At 46.0% G+C, this 13119-nt stretch overlaps 1 protein-coding gene across 2 annotated transcripts in view; it reads left to right on the top strand.

Moving 5' to 3' along the window:
- The first annotated feature begins 2226 nt into the window (after nt 1-2226).
- CHD2 (chromodomain helicase DNA binding protein 2) overlaps nt 2227-13119 on the top strand; it is a 92511-nt gene continuing 81618 nt past the window's right edge. Inside the window, exons 1-3 of one of the 2 annotated variants that reach the window (XM_054214816.1) lie at nt 2227-2385; nt 3237-3415; nt 6123-6318. The gene's annotated coding sequence lies outside the window, so the exon portion shown is untranslated. The remainder of the gene's footprint in view (nt 2386-3236; nt 3416-6122; nt 6319-13119) is intronic. The other variant, XM_054214817.1, reaches the window with a different exon arrangement.

Below are 13119 nucleotides of genomic sequence, written 5' to 3'. Positions count from 1 at the left end.
AGACGAATATCTTCCATAGATACAAGCACTGCTGCCAAGAACAGTCCCCCTTTCCTCCAGTCCCGGCCACAGTTTCCCAACACGGCAGTGCCCTCGCCTTGAGCTGATGGGTGGTTTCAGCCAGATCTGAGCTGGCTGGAAGCTCCTGCTTAGTTGTCAGCTAAATTAGTTCCCTGACCCAGCACCCTGGGTGGCCATGTGCGGCCGAGGATGGCGAGAAGGACATCCGTCTCTCCCATTCAACACTCCCATGGCTTTGTGCCCAATTAAAATGACTATTAACTGTAGCCTTCGTTAGTAGGATTGTCAACGGCAACTTTTAATCAAGTGTTTGGCTTGCGGAAGAGGCGGAGGAGGGAAAGGATCCTTTTTCCATTTACCACGGATGCTTTTAAAAGAAAAAAAAGACAACCTAAAGAAAATTCCCCATGAGTAATTTGAGTGTGATACAGCTGGATTTTAAAACTCAGGATTTAGGTGTGGGAGGGAAAAAGTATATTTTAAATCCCCACTTTCTCTCCCCAGCCAGATGAGTTTTAGCAAGGATCAGGTGAAGGTGGTGACTGTTTTCCATGTTGGCTCTTGAATGCTTCTGCCAGAACTGGATTTTTATGTCCCATTTACAACAGGGCTGGAGCAGGGGAAAAGTGCTGTAATGGAAGTGCTGACACCAGTTCATCGCACGGCAGCCCTGCTAACGATGCCCCTGGAGCTGGAAGAACCGACTTGGCAGCTTATACCGGGCCAAGCCTGACAGAAAGGCTCTTTGAGAATAACTTACTGCTCTAAAAATAAACACAGAAAGGCTAAACTTCTTTGCACTGGATGGGTGGCAAAATCATTCTCGGCTTTATCCGCGTCCCAGGACATTGTCCAGGGCTTCCCCAGCCAGTGCTGCCACAGGACAGGGTTAATTGCTTGAGGTGTGGTGGGAATTGTTTGGTGTGACTTATAAACGCTCTTTATCTGATAGAGGAGGTACCCGAAGGAGAGAGGAAAAACTGGCTGAGCCGGAATAGCCCTGGCCTCGCTGAGGGTGGAGGCAGAGTAGTGCACAAGACTAAAGGTGGCTTATCCAGGCCGTGTCCTTCTGTCCCTGTGGGACTGCAGAAGGAAAGCCGCTGGCCACCAAGTGTCCTCTCAGCCTTCCAGGGCTGTACTGGGCTGGTGCAGTCCTGCTCTGGGCTTCCTCACACATTTGTCATGACTGTGATCCCTTTTGCTTGTACGGAGTGGAAATCTGTTCCTGGGGAGGAGGAACAAAGGCTGGGTGGCTGTAAGCCACCATGCTGTGGTCTTCAGGGAGTTTCTGGTTGTGTTCTCGGAGGAGCCGCCTTTTTCTTTTCTCCCATTGAAACGCACGTTGTGCCACAAACCGCAGGGTGAAGTCGGGGGAGCAAACCGACTGCAGGTGTGCTCAGGGCACACAGAGACCCAGGAGAGGTGGCACTGCAGAAATGGAGTTGCTATTTAGCACCATGTGAAAGCGCTTCAGCTGCGGACACCACCATTTATCTTGATTTTTCAAGAAACCAAGCCCAAAGCTGAGCCTCGAGCGGAGCTGAGCTCAGTTGTTGTTTGTGGGGGGGAGAACGGTGCAAAATCAGGAAGTTCTGAGGCTCGCTGAAGCAGAAACGCTTGTTCAAACCGCAAAATCTAAAGGGAAATTTAAGGGAGCCTGGGGCTTTTAACAAGGAACTGTTCTTTTTTACACAATGAGAGTTTCTCTTAGCAATGCACCAGCGTTTAAGCAGGGAGGTGACACCTAGCCAGCAGGACCAAGAGCACAGGAAACACAAGGGATGCTCAGGAGATGGGAGAGCGATGGGGGCACCACAAGAGCTGGAAAATTAATTCAAAAATATGTGTTTTGAGTGGACTGCTCCAGTTTGGAAAAGCGTAGAGGTTACTTGAAAAGCAGGCTATGAGCAGATGTTTTAAACTCAAAACACATTAAGGTGAAAAGACCTGACGCAGCCGTGCTCAGCGAGGCCCCAGCATGGTGTGACACATCCCTTACTGCAAGGCACTGCCCTGCTTTGGGAAATGTATTAATTTAATGGAAGCCAGTGGCTGTGTTTACCCATTGCCCTGTGACAACGGTGTCCACTGTGTGGAAACCCCGATAAAGCTAAGAAGATAACAAAGGTGGGGCATCTTTGCCTTCCACTCCCTTGTGTGTGTTTACCGAGCTCAAACCCTTTTGCTTTCTTTGTCTCAGATCGCAGCCTTGGAAATGCAGCAGTAAAATTCCAGCAATTGCCTCCAGCCGATGGGAGGCTGCCATGTGGGCAGGTCCATGCACGGCCACCAGTCCTCTCCACCATCAGACTTCTTCCTGTAACTCCAGGCTGGGACGGAGATTAGCTTTCACCCGGAATGCAGGTTTGCAGTTCTGCCAGGGAGACTGTAGGAAGCCTTGCGTGCTGGGGAAGGGTTTCGTTTCATTTCTCTGTACAGCTTGTAAAAGGCTTCTTAGAAACCAGATCTTTGCACTTTACTTGGGTTTGCTTATCTGCCAAAAGCTGTTTCAAGTTACTCTTTCCATGCCATATTAAAAGAATCCTTAGGTAAGAAAGAGGTAGCAACAACAAGTACTGTATACCTTTGTTGAAAAGTCACCGCTTCTAATTACGTTCCCTCCTTATAAGCTTTAATATCGAGGACTACAAAATGAGGTCAACCTCTATTAAATGTAATGACTTTCCCTGTGGAGCTTGCAATGAAAGCAGCTGCACAACAAAGGTTTCTATTTAAGCGGGGGGAGTTTCTGTTACAAAGAAGTCCCCTAACTCAGAGCAGGGGCTTCATTTTCATTTGCTGGCTGCAACAAAATGAAAAGATTTGGGTTGAGACTTTAACCAGTGCTTATCTGAGAAAAACAGACAGGAGAAGATGAATTAAAACATAAAGATAGGGAAGAACAAAAGCCATGTTGCTGCAGGAGCTGACCTAGAACTGCTCTGGCAAGAAATACCTTAAATTGCAGCTTCAGTGGGGGCAGAAAGCCCAACTGCATCCTTGGGCCAAAGCAGGGCCATCATGAGCCACAAGCTACGTCCTTGGGCCAAACCAGAGCCACTGTGAACCACAAGCTGCATCCTTGGACCAAACCAGGGCCATCATGAGCCACAGCTGTGGCCTTGAACCAAATCAGGGCCATCATGAGCTGCAGCTGCATGCAGCGAGCACCGAGAGGTTCTAGAAGAGCGGTTTTGTCTCTTGTTTTCCCGCAGGTTAGACACAGTTGGTTCCTCAGAGGTGCCCCAAGGAGCAGAAATGGAACCTGTAGTGAATATAGGAGCTGATTTTGAATGTTGTGATGAGTACTGTTTGTGCAGCAGTGCTGTGACGCACTCATTGGGCAGCTCGTGTGGCCAAGTGCCTGCTGGGTAGATGTTGCCTTGCCCAACCGGTAAGTCTGCAAATCTCTGATTTTTTGTACGTCAAGAGTGCAGTAGCTTGAATGGGTTGCTTAGTGCTCCCGTAGCTATTTGTGTCGCTCTTTATCTTGGTATTTTAAGCTAGGTAGGCATGATGCTGTCCTAAGAAATTTTGTGCTAGAAACTGGAGGTAACTTTCCTCCATGGAGGAAACATGGCTGTAACTTTCAAAAATTGCTGTTGCCCCAATAATAATCTAACAACTGGCAACGTAAGCTTGCTCTTTCTTTAAAGGCATTTTTTTTCTTCCTGCAGCCTTGCAGGCAGAAATTTGCCAGGCAGTTGTTAAAACGCTGTGCCTGCCAAGCGCAAGAGGATTATTTTAGCATCCGCTCTCCGCTAATATTAACTGCTCTGCGTTCAGGTCGCCATGTTTGAGGCTGTGTCGAAAGCGGCTTTAGAAAGGCAGCTGCTGGCTTGTTCACCTCCCGCCTCTGCCTGCTCAGCTCTTCCCCCCCCCCCCGCAGTGCTGCTTAGCTCTCTGCTTTACTTCTTTTTTTTTATATCGCTGCAGTCAGTTGAAATTTCATGCAAATGATATCTGCCTTTATTAATGCCCCAGCGTGCTAGTGACGCACTGCAGCCTTTCTCACAGGAAACAAAAAAAAAAAAAGAAAATTACCCTGGGGCGCTCTGGGAAGCGAGGCTGCGGACCGACTTTCTCCGGCAACCGAGCTTCTCGCCCTTTAAGAAAAAAGCCTGCAGTAATTTTCCATTACCCTGCAACGGTTCTTGTCTACGTGGCGAGAATTGTTTGTGGAGGCTGGAGCATCACGGGTGAGGCGCGAGCCCTGCTCCGGCTGCCGTTGCTTGGCTACGCGCTCGGCATGCCGGCAGCGCGCCAGGCTCCCGGGAAGCACCTTTGTTCCCGAGAAGAGATTGGAGTTGTGTTTTCATGCCAAAGGCAGGGGACAAACGCTGCCTTTCTCAAAGCAGCCCAGCAGAACTGGGGTTTCCAAATAGCGCGAGCCAGCCAAATGCTCGGTTATAATAACATGCTTGAGGTCGATCTCCTGTGATGGTTTCCCTGCCTTTGCACAAGGAAATGTCTTGTAGCGAGCTTGTGTTGTTTTGTTTGCTGTTGCACCAGTCATAATAGTCACTTAATCGAGGCAGCGTGTGGAATCGGGGAGAAATAACATCACCAAAATCTCCCCCTGCTTTTGCTGTTTCCACCTAATAAACTGGATGGGTAGTTGTTGTTCTGCAACTTGATAAACAGATATTTATTTATTGATTTTTAATGTAAGCTCTGGACTCCCAATGGGGGAGTCTCTGCTCTAGTCAGGGGAGGGTTATCTGAAGTGCTTGAAATATTTCAAATGCCACCAGCAAAATCTGCAGCGGCACGGAGGCAGAGGCTTGCGTGCTTTCCCTGCTCGCTGGGGCTAGGCTTCGCGTACGGCAGCAGTGTTAGTGCTACAGGCATTTCCATGATGTTTCAACCATGGCTTCAGCTCTGGAACCGCTTATTTTATTTGTGTGAGGCTTGACGCTTCCATTAATAACACAGCTTTGTGCTCCTCTGCTAGCAGCCTGCGCTGTCAAGGTCTTTCCCTCCAGCGGCTGCCAAACCTACTGATAACTGCTAAGCACTCGAGTCCTCCCCATTAGGTAACGCTGCCGTTTGCTTTCTGCAGCAGCTCCAGGTGCCCTCGGGAGCTGGCCCCCAGGAGGAATGACTGAACATGTTGTTTCGGGGTGTCTGGCTACCACCGGAAACCCGAGAATTGAAAAACTTGGTAGAGGGTGGAACACATGGAGCGTCAGCCTTGATTTTGCTTCATGGAGTATGAAGCCGGAGGGGAATTTTATATGCTTGTAATCTGGCATCCTTCATCGCGCAGGTGAAGGAACCTCACCCAGCCAAGCCCTGGCACAGCTACAGAGGGGACCACCTACCTGGCCCCACTCCTTGGGGGGGGCTCCAGACAACTTGTGGCTTTGAGGCATCTCTCCCTGGGCACTGGCACAGCCCTCCCTGCAGCCCTGTCACCCCGCCATGTTTGTCTCCTAACCACAACCTCTCTGAGGCTTACAGTTTAAAGATGTTGGCTTCCTGCAGTTTCTCTTGAAAATTAGCAATGTTCTCTGCTTTCTGGGCTCCTTTATGGTCCCGTTTCCTCACATCCAGCCTTTCTACCACCTCCTCATCATCATCCCTGCTGCCGATGGCTCTGTTGCTGCCACCCAGCTCAGCTGGTGCCATCTGGGGACCTGCACAGCACTCCCCGCATCCCGGAGAGCCATGCGAGAAGGATGGATGGAGCTGGGCATGTTTAGCAGCTTGGCTGTGTGCTGTCTCTCACCTGGAACACGCTTGTCCTTCGTCAGTGAAGTCTGCTTTGTATGTTGGGAATGACTGAGCAGATGTTTAGGATGGTGAGTTTCCATATCCCTAGGTCAACTTTTCCCATATGGATAACTCGATGGTTAGAAACAGCGCCTTATCCATCCTACACATTGTTTGGCATTCTGTTCAGTTAACTTTTTGACTTGTCTTATCTGTCCTTGGATATTTCTTTTTTTTAAAAAAAAAAAGTCAACTACTGCCTCTTAGCAATTTCAGAAAACCTTGGTATCTAAAAAAAAGTTTGGCTCTTGAGAAGCAATTGTTAGTAGTAGCCATTTTTCTTTTCAGGTGTGAAAAGCAGAACTTCTGAACTCAAATCTTTTCAGGAAGGCAAGCTAATACAGTGGCTGGTGAAGGAGGATCCCTTTCTGAAATACACTTGGCCCTGTGCTGTGTCTGCTATGATGTGCCACCACCACGGCTTGCCTTGGCTTGGGATTTGCTCCTCATAGGAAAAACGCGGTGGATCTGGTCTGACAGGAGGAGGGTTTGCCTCCCTGGTTGGAGCAGTCAGGAATGTGGGTGAGTCACTGCCTTGTTTGAGGAATGAAACCTTCCTTCCCAGTTTCTTATGCCTTTTTTTGTTTGCTTTTAGAACTGGAGTGTGTTGTTGAAGGTAACTCGTGCTCCCGTGGCTTCTCTGTGGCTCAATCTTAACACCTGGTTTCACATTTTGTATTTCTTTCTTAAAAGCACTCAGAAATCCATAGGATCCGGCAGATTTTATGAGATCAGAGCAGGCAAAACCACTTCTGTCCCCAGCGAACACAGCTCATTTTCAGTACAACCGGTGCAGCAGGGTGTAGTTGTTCTCGCTAATTAAAATAGTGGCGATTTCTAAATACAAAATTAGAACAGTCTTTGAGGACAATTTGTTTCAAGAAGGCAAGAAAAGCAGAGGAGAAGAGAATGTGTAGGAAAGACACAAAAAACACAGCACAATTTTCTAACTGTTCTAGCTTTCAGCTCTTTGATTAAGCTTAGGGGGGGACCTGTGGCCATTTTGTGAATGATTTATCTGATTTCAAAGCTTTTTAATACCTCAAATGATATTACTACCTTTGAAAATAAGGTCCCTACTTTATGTGGATGCTTAAGTATGAGTTTAGGTTCTTTCTTTTATGTTTTGCAGATTGGAAAAAAAGGAGCTATTAAAAGCCTTTTCTTACATTATGCCATTTTTCCTCTACTGCAATTTGACATCTAAAACTGATCTTTTTTTTCGCTTATATAATAGATAGCTTTCATTCTTGAGTTTGGTGTGGGGTTTTTTTGGGGTTGTTTTTTGTGTTTTTTTTTTTTTTTTTTTTTTTTTACATTTCGACGTAAGTCTGCCAGATATTCCCCAAAGCTCAGTGTTTATATTTATTCCCCAGCAAGCATGTGACTTGTATGACTGCATAATTATATCAAAATGAATTTGGGTTCCTTTTGTTGCAAAATGTTCTTGGGCTACAGATACGATTTGAATGCGTGATAAGCTCTGAGTACTGAGATTACAAGAAAAACTATCTACAAAATCCTACGGATTAAGGTCATGCATGAGATATTTAATTCTCCTTCCTGTGAGGTTTGATTGCAAGATACAGTCTGCTCCCACTGACTTCTTAAAAATGAGAAAGCTTGAAAAATTGACTAGATTCTGTCAAATTTGTTTTGCTGCTAGAGGAGCTGGAGGTGTTGAAGAAATAGGGAACTGTGAGGAAAAGAAGAAGCAGGGACCAGGAGGGTCAAAATCCCTGCTGGCTCACAGCTTGAAAGCAAGGAAAGCCACCAAGATGACTCCCTTTTTTTTTCTGCCAGAATTTGATCCACTATAGAATTAACTCTATCAGAAGGGGCAGCTTTTCCTCTTCTTTGTTGCTGTGATTGCAGCAGTGTTTCAAGGCTGCAGTTGGGACCAAGGCTCCATTTTGCCTGGCCAAAGAATCCGTGTCCTTGCAAGTAAAAGACGCAAAGTGAGGGTAGGAGAAATATGGAGAGCAGAATGGAGGTTGCGGGGGAAGCACCTTGGCCCTATAGAAATTCAGTTATAGGTGGGGTTTTTTTTTTTCCCCCAGAGGCAGGTATATGATGACACAATATGCCATAGAGCCTTGACTTGATGGAAGGTAAAACTGGGATTGCGCTCTCTGGGCCAGCCAGGCCCTGAAGACCACTGCTCACCTCTAAACCAGGAGCTGAGTTTATTTTAAAGAGATGACCATTCTTCTGCTTGAATTTGCTCTGAGATCACCAGTTCTTTTTTTCCACAAGCTATTGAAAAATCCTCCGATGGGAATAGCTTCCAGTATTACGACATACAAATGGGGTGTATCCTTACGGAGAGCAAACCACGCTGGTTTTAACAGTTAAACATCGATCAGCCACATGCGCTCTCTCTCAAAATGACCTGGGGTTGTAACAATTTCACCCTGTTGCAGACATTATTAGTCTCTTCTGTCCTTCATGCTGCCTGTAACTAGGGCATCGCTGCTGCCTGACTGCATGTCCCAAGGGAGCCGGGTGGTGTTTGTGCAAACCTGATTGGGCTGAGAAAGGGGTGGAGAAATGCAGTTCTCTGCCCAGGATATATTTAGTGAATGCAGCTGTGGGAGGCAACAGGAACAAGAGAGTTCTTGTATTGCCAGAGCTCTGACAGCTCACATGCCTAAGTAACCTCCTGTTTTCTTAGCAATATGTTCGTTCCCCCCCCCCCCCCCATAGTGTTTTTAATTTGAATGTAAAGTTATACTTTAATGGAGCCAGAATTCTTCCTGGAGCTTAAAAGTGAGACGCATTACGGTGCCAGCCTTGCTATAGCCCTTCAGGAGGAGCAGCAGGCACCTTCCATGTGCACTGGACCTTCTCCATGGCATGAAGGGAGATTTGACTTCATCCGTTAGAGAGGCTAGTGGTGAAGGAATATGCCTTTCATGTACACTGCAGCGCTTGCTTGGACTGGAAACAGCCCATCAGCACCAGTACGGCCCCTCCCAAGCAAATAAACTCTGCTTCTTGCTAGGGCTGATGAGCTGGGGTGGAGAGGCTGCTTTTGGTATTCCAGGGCAGTTCGTTGTGCTGTGCAAACTCTGCTGGTCTTCCTGGCATCTCTGAGATTCTCTGTTAAGTCATGGAATAAAAAAAAGAGCACAAAAACTATTTTACAGACGCAGCGGGTCAAGTGGGAGCATGTTGCTGTTGCTCTGCATTAGGACTAATTTGTCTGTGCTCCCTGGCCATGTTCAGGCTTGCCCCTGGAGAAAATAGACTAAGGCTGGGAATTCCCCAAGCATTTTCTTACCCGGCTTATTCAGCAGTGCGCAACAGGCCATGAGCTAGTCTGCCTCAAACATTAAAAGTTTATGACAAATCAAACTGTAGAATATAAAAAGAACTTTTTTTTTTTTTTGGGGGGGGGGGGGGAGCGGGCTGGTCCTGTTCTAATGCAGTTAAGGGGTTAGAAAAACAAGGCTGGTGCAGGGAGGTCCAAAGTATGTCTTTGTGTCTGGGCATAGCGCAGGGATGATGGAGATGTATCCATTTAGAGGGAGACAGACTATGCCATGGCATTCTTAGAGCTTGCCCCACCTTATGGTGTTTTTCCATCCCACAGCAGCATGGCTGGGAGATGCTGCAGTGGCACAGCAGTGTGACAGCAGTGACGCAGGGCTCCTCTGCCAGGGCAGCACCCTGACCCTTCCCGCCCCACGCTGGGCTGCCTGGCTTTGCCCTTCCTGTGGCAGGGACTTGGACCCACCCGAATTCCCATCAGAAATGCAGCTCCTGTGGGTGGCTTTCACAGTTCCTCCACAGGCTGGCACAGATCCTGAAACAAATCCAGCTTTTATCCATATTTTTCTATGTAGGGGTTCTGGATATAGCTGTCCCACCTTTGCATGGTGTGACCTGAGAGAATTTTGGCGGTTTATTGAAAATATACTAAAGTGTGTAGTATACCAAAGTGTAAAAAAAGAACAAATCTGCACTGAGCTCGATGCCCTGGGTACCCACGTATTCTCTCCCTAATTCTCACTAAGTCTGTGGCTGAGACTTGAGCTTTTTCAGCAGTTAAATGGTTAACTTCAGGACTAATTGGCTCTGAGGCTCCAGTCCTTTGCAACAGATTATTGGCATGCTGGTAAGAGCAGCTCCCTTCCTTCCCTTCCCCCATCATTATAAAAACATGTACTGTAGCGAGAAACCAAATACCACATGGCGCCCTACACGGAGCCCATCCGTGCTCCAGCTCGGTATTTAGCACAAAAGTCCCTTTATGTTTGGGAAGCGGAGGGAGAAAATTCTGGAAACGCAAGATCGCGGTGATACCGGCTGAATCAGCAGATTTATTTGCACTGACCGGGGCGCTGGAGCCCAGAGCCCGGTGTCCCAGCTCAGCCTGAACCCACTCGCCCCACGCCGGTGGGGATGGGTCCCCGGGTGGTTGCCCAAAGGCGGGAGATGCTGGTCCCTGCACAAGGAGAGCTCTGTGCGCGTCCCCCGTCCTTCCCTGTTTGTCAGGTCACGGCTTTGTGGAGGGCTCCGAAGAGTCCCTGAGGGACTGAATGTAAAGAGAGAAAAATGAAAGCTTTTAAAAGAAAGGAAAAAAAAAAAAGTTGCATTTATGGTTTCCTGCGGGGACGCCTGCGTTTGTAGGCAGCTGTCTACAGAGGCAGTCGCCATTTCGTGAAGCGGCGTTAATGCAGCGGGAGGAGACATGTTGTGTTCGGGGGAGTTTGTATTTTAAGGTTTTTCTCTTTGGTTTTCATCGAGAGGCTTATTCATGCCACCTTCACCCTCTTTCAGTCCAAAGGCTTTCATTTTTAAAGTTAAGCTAACAAAATAATAACAAGAAGTAAGAAAAACAAGGAAAAAGGGGAAAAGTTCTCCTGAGGGGAATCACAACCAGAATCGTGTCTCTCTCCACGAGACTTTAAAAAATTCAGAGGTGTAAGATGGTTCCAAAAACGCCACGAAGCCCCTAGCGAGGATAACCAGGATGATAACACAGCTGCTCCGGCATCACGGAGGCATGGCTGAGGTGTTCAGGGGAAATGTAGTAGATTAGGCATGTTTTAAATACAGTGTTTGATTCTAGTATAAAAAGATGGCTGACTGGTCTATGCACACACGCTACCGGCCCTTTTTGACTTGCACAGGCTGACTTGACTTCCAGGTATTGAGATCTTAGTTTTGATCTAAAAAAATCTCAGGCCGCTGCCAGTGCGGCAGAACCGCTCGTTTGATCAAAAGAGAAAAAACTGATTGTGGCAGGAGCGAGGTCAGACTGAATCCTCTTAACTGCAAAACTCGTGGAGAAAGCAACAGCATTTTTGTTAAGGGGCTTTGGTTTTGGAGTTTACTGTCTCCACTCCGGGATCTTTCACTTGCAAAATACATTATAAGGCTCATTTGTTTAACAAGTCTCTGGGAGCTGGGAGAGGGAGCATTAATGCTGGCATTTGGGAATACGAGCGATATGGTTGCATTTGATTTTGGTTTCGTGTCATTATTTTCTGGTTTCAGAGTCAGGAAAAGCTGCTCATTTATTTTTCATGTAGCTGTATTTTTATCCTGGCTTCTTAAGGAGGCAGGGCTCACGAAATCGTGCTGTTAGAGGCCTTGAGCTTTTGATCCGATGTTCAGTTTCAACAAATTCTGGTTCTGGTGTTTCTGCGCTTTTGGGGGAGGCTGCAGGTTGTAGAGACAAATTACTGGTTCTGCGAAAAAGGACTACAAAATGAGTGCAAAGGCTGCTTTTTTTCTGCTTTCCTTGTTGACGGAGCAATCGGCATCTCTGTGCCAGTTGACCGGTCAGTAACGTAGAGCCGAGAGCGACGACGGGCTCTGTGGGCATGGCGCAGGCGCGGCGATGCTGGGGGGTATGCGGAAGCAGGCCTCCTTGTTTCAGCTGCTCACGAAAGGCTTGATAACTTCTAACCGCGATATTCATATCGAAACTAGGGTTGCAGAAAGGATTAGTCATACTTAAAACCAAGAGAAAGTCCGATTCCGCCATGTTAACTGCAGTTGAATTTTTGCAAGGCCTTTGATCTCCTCGCTCTGGGCCTAGAAGAGCATTTCTTTTTAAAGCCTGTCACCTGCGAAGATTTCTCTGAGATGCTGATTCCTTCGTGACAGAAAAGCAATGTAAAGAAACCTTTTTTGCCACCTCAAGATCGTTATTTTCTTGATTGCCCTTTTATATCCTCCAAGGGTTACATTAAATCTGCAGGTCAAATGTAACTGGAATGCAGCATGCACCGACAACCAGCAATATGTGTGGTACAGAGCTCTCGTGGAAACTTCATGTGCATCTTTGGTTTGTTCATATAAGACTGTGCATTATAATGATAATATAAAGCATAAAATCATATATAAAAATTACTTTTCCAGCATATACTAATATGCCTTTCTGAACCTCTTAATTAGGTTATATTTTCTCCTATGCTTAATTCCATTTTATTATCATCACTTGAGTAGACTTTCTGAGTTTAAATAATTGTTTTTCAACTTCATTTTTTATTCTAATTTTCATTGTCTTTAGTGTGTGTGTATATCTCTATATAAAGATAATCCTTTATTAATCTGCTGAAGAGAATAGTTTTCATTCATGCAGCAAAAGTACTGTCCCTGAATATTCATTATCAGCACCTGATATCTTAGCCAGAAGCACAATATATTAATAATTGGAGTTTAAGGAAAAAAAAAAAAGCCAGTTATTAAAGTCCCAGTGTTTCATTTTTGTTCATGTTATGATTCTAAATTATTCAAGCATTTGACTGTATCTCCTACACATACAATTCATGTTCCCCATGCATTTTTTTCCTTAAAAGCATTCTTTGGTCTCCTTTATCTTACATACGACGTCAGTGTTCAAATGTACTCTTTAATACCAGCAATGTGTGTGGATTGTTACAATAAAATTTTAGATGGTTCCCTGATTAAATGCATTTTTTTTTTTTACCTATTTGCTTCTACTTAAGTCTAACATTCAATCTCTTGATATTCTGTTTCATGGCAAGGTTTTAAAGGTATACTGAAGCAGATGAATAAGAGGTGAAGTACCTAGCACAATTTAATTCATATTATTCCTTTTGCCATTATTAATAAAAATAGGCAAGAATAAGAAATGTTGGGGAAAATACAAAGATTATTGATGCAGATATACCTGCATATATGTGCTTGCTCTTACTCTTGGAACTCACAGACCTCTGCTTTATGTTCTGGGTTAGTTCATGGCAGTTACATTTTCCAAGTACTGACATACATGTTCGTTCCTAAATTCATTTCATATGCTTCCAAATCCTTAGGACAACATTCCATTTAGACACACCAAGAAAA

Source organism: Rissa tridactyla, chromosome 9 (genome assembly GCF_028500815.1).
Source record: "Rissa tridactyla isolate bRisTri1 chromosome 9, bRisTri1.patW.cur.20221130, whole genome shotgun sequence".
NCBI lineage: Eukaryota > Metazoa > Chordata > Aves > Charadriiformes > Laridae > Rissa > Rissa tridactyla.
This window is presented reverse-complemented; position numbering and strand designations above follow the sequence as displayed.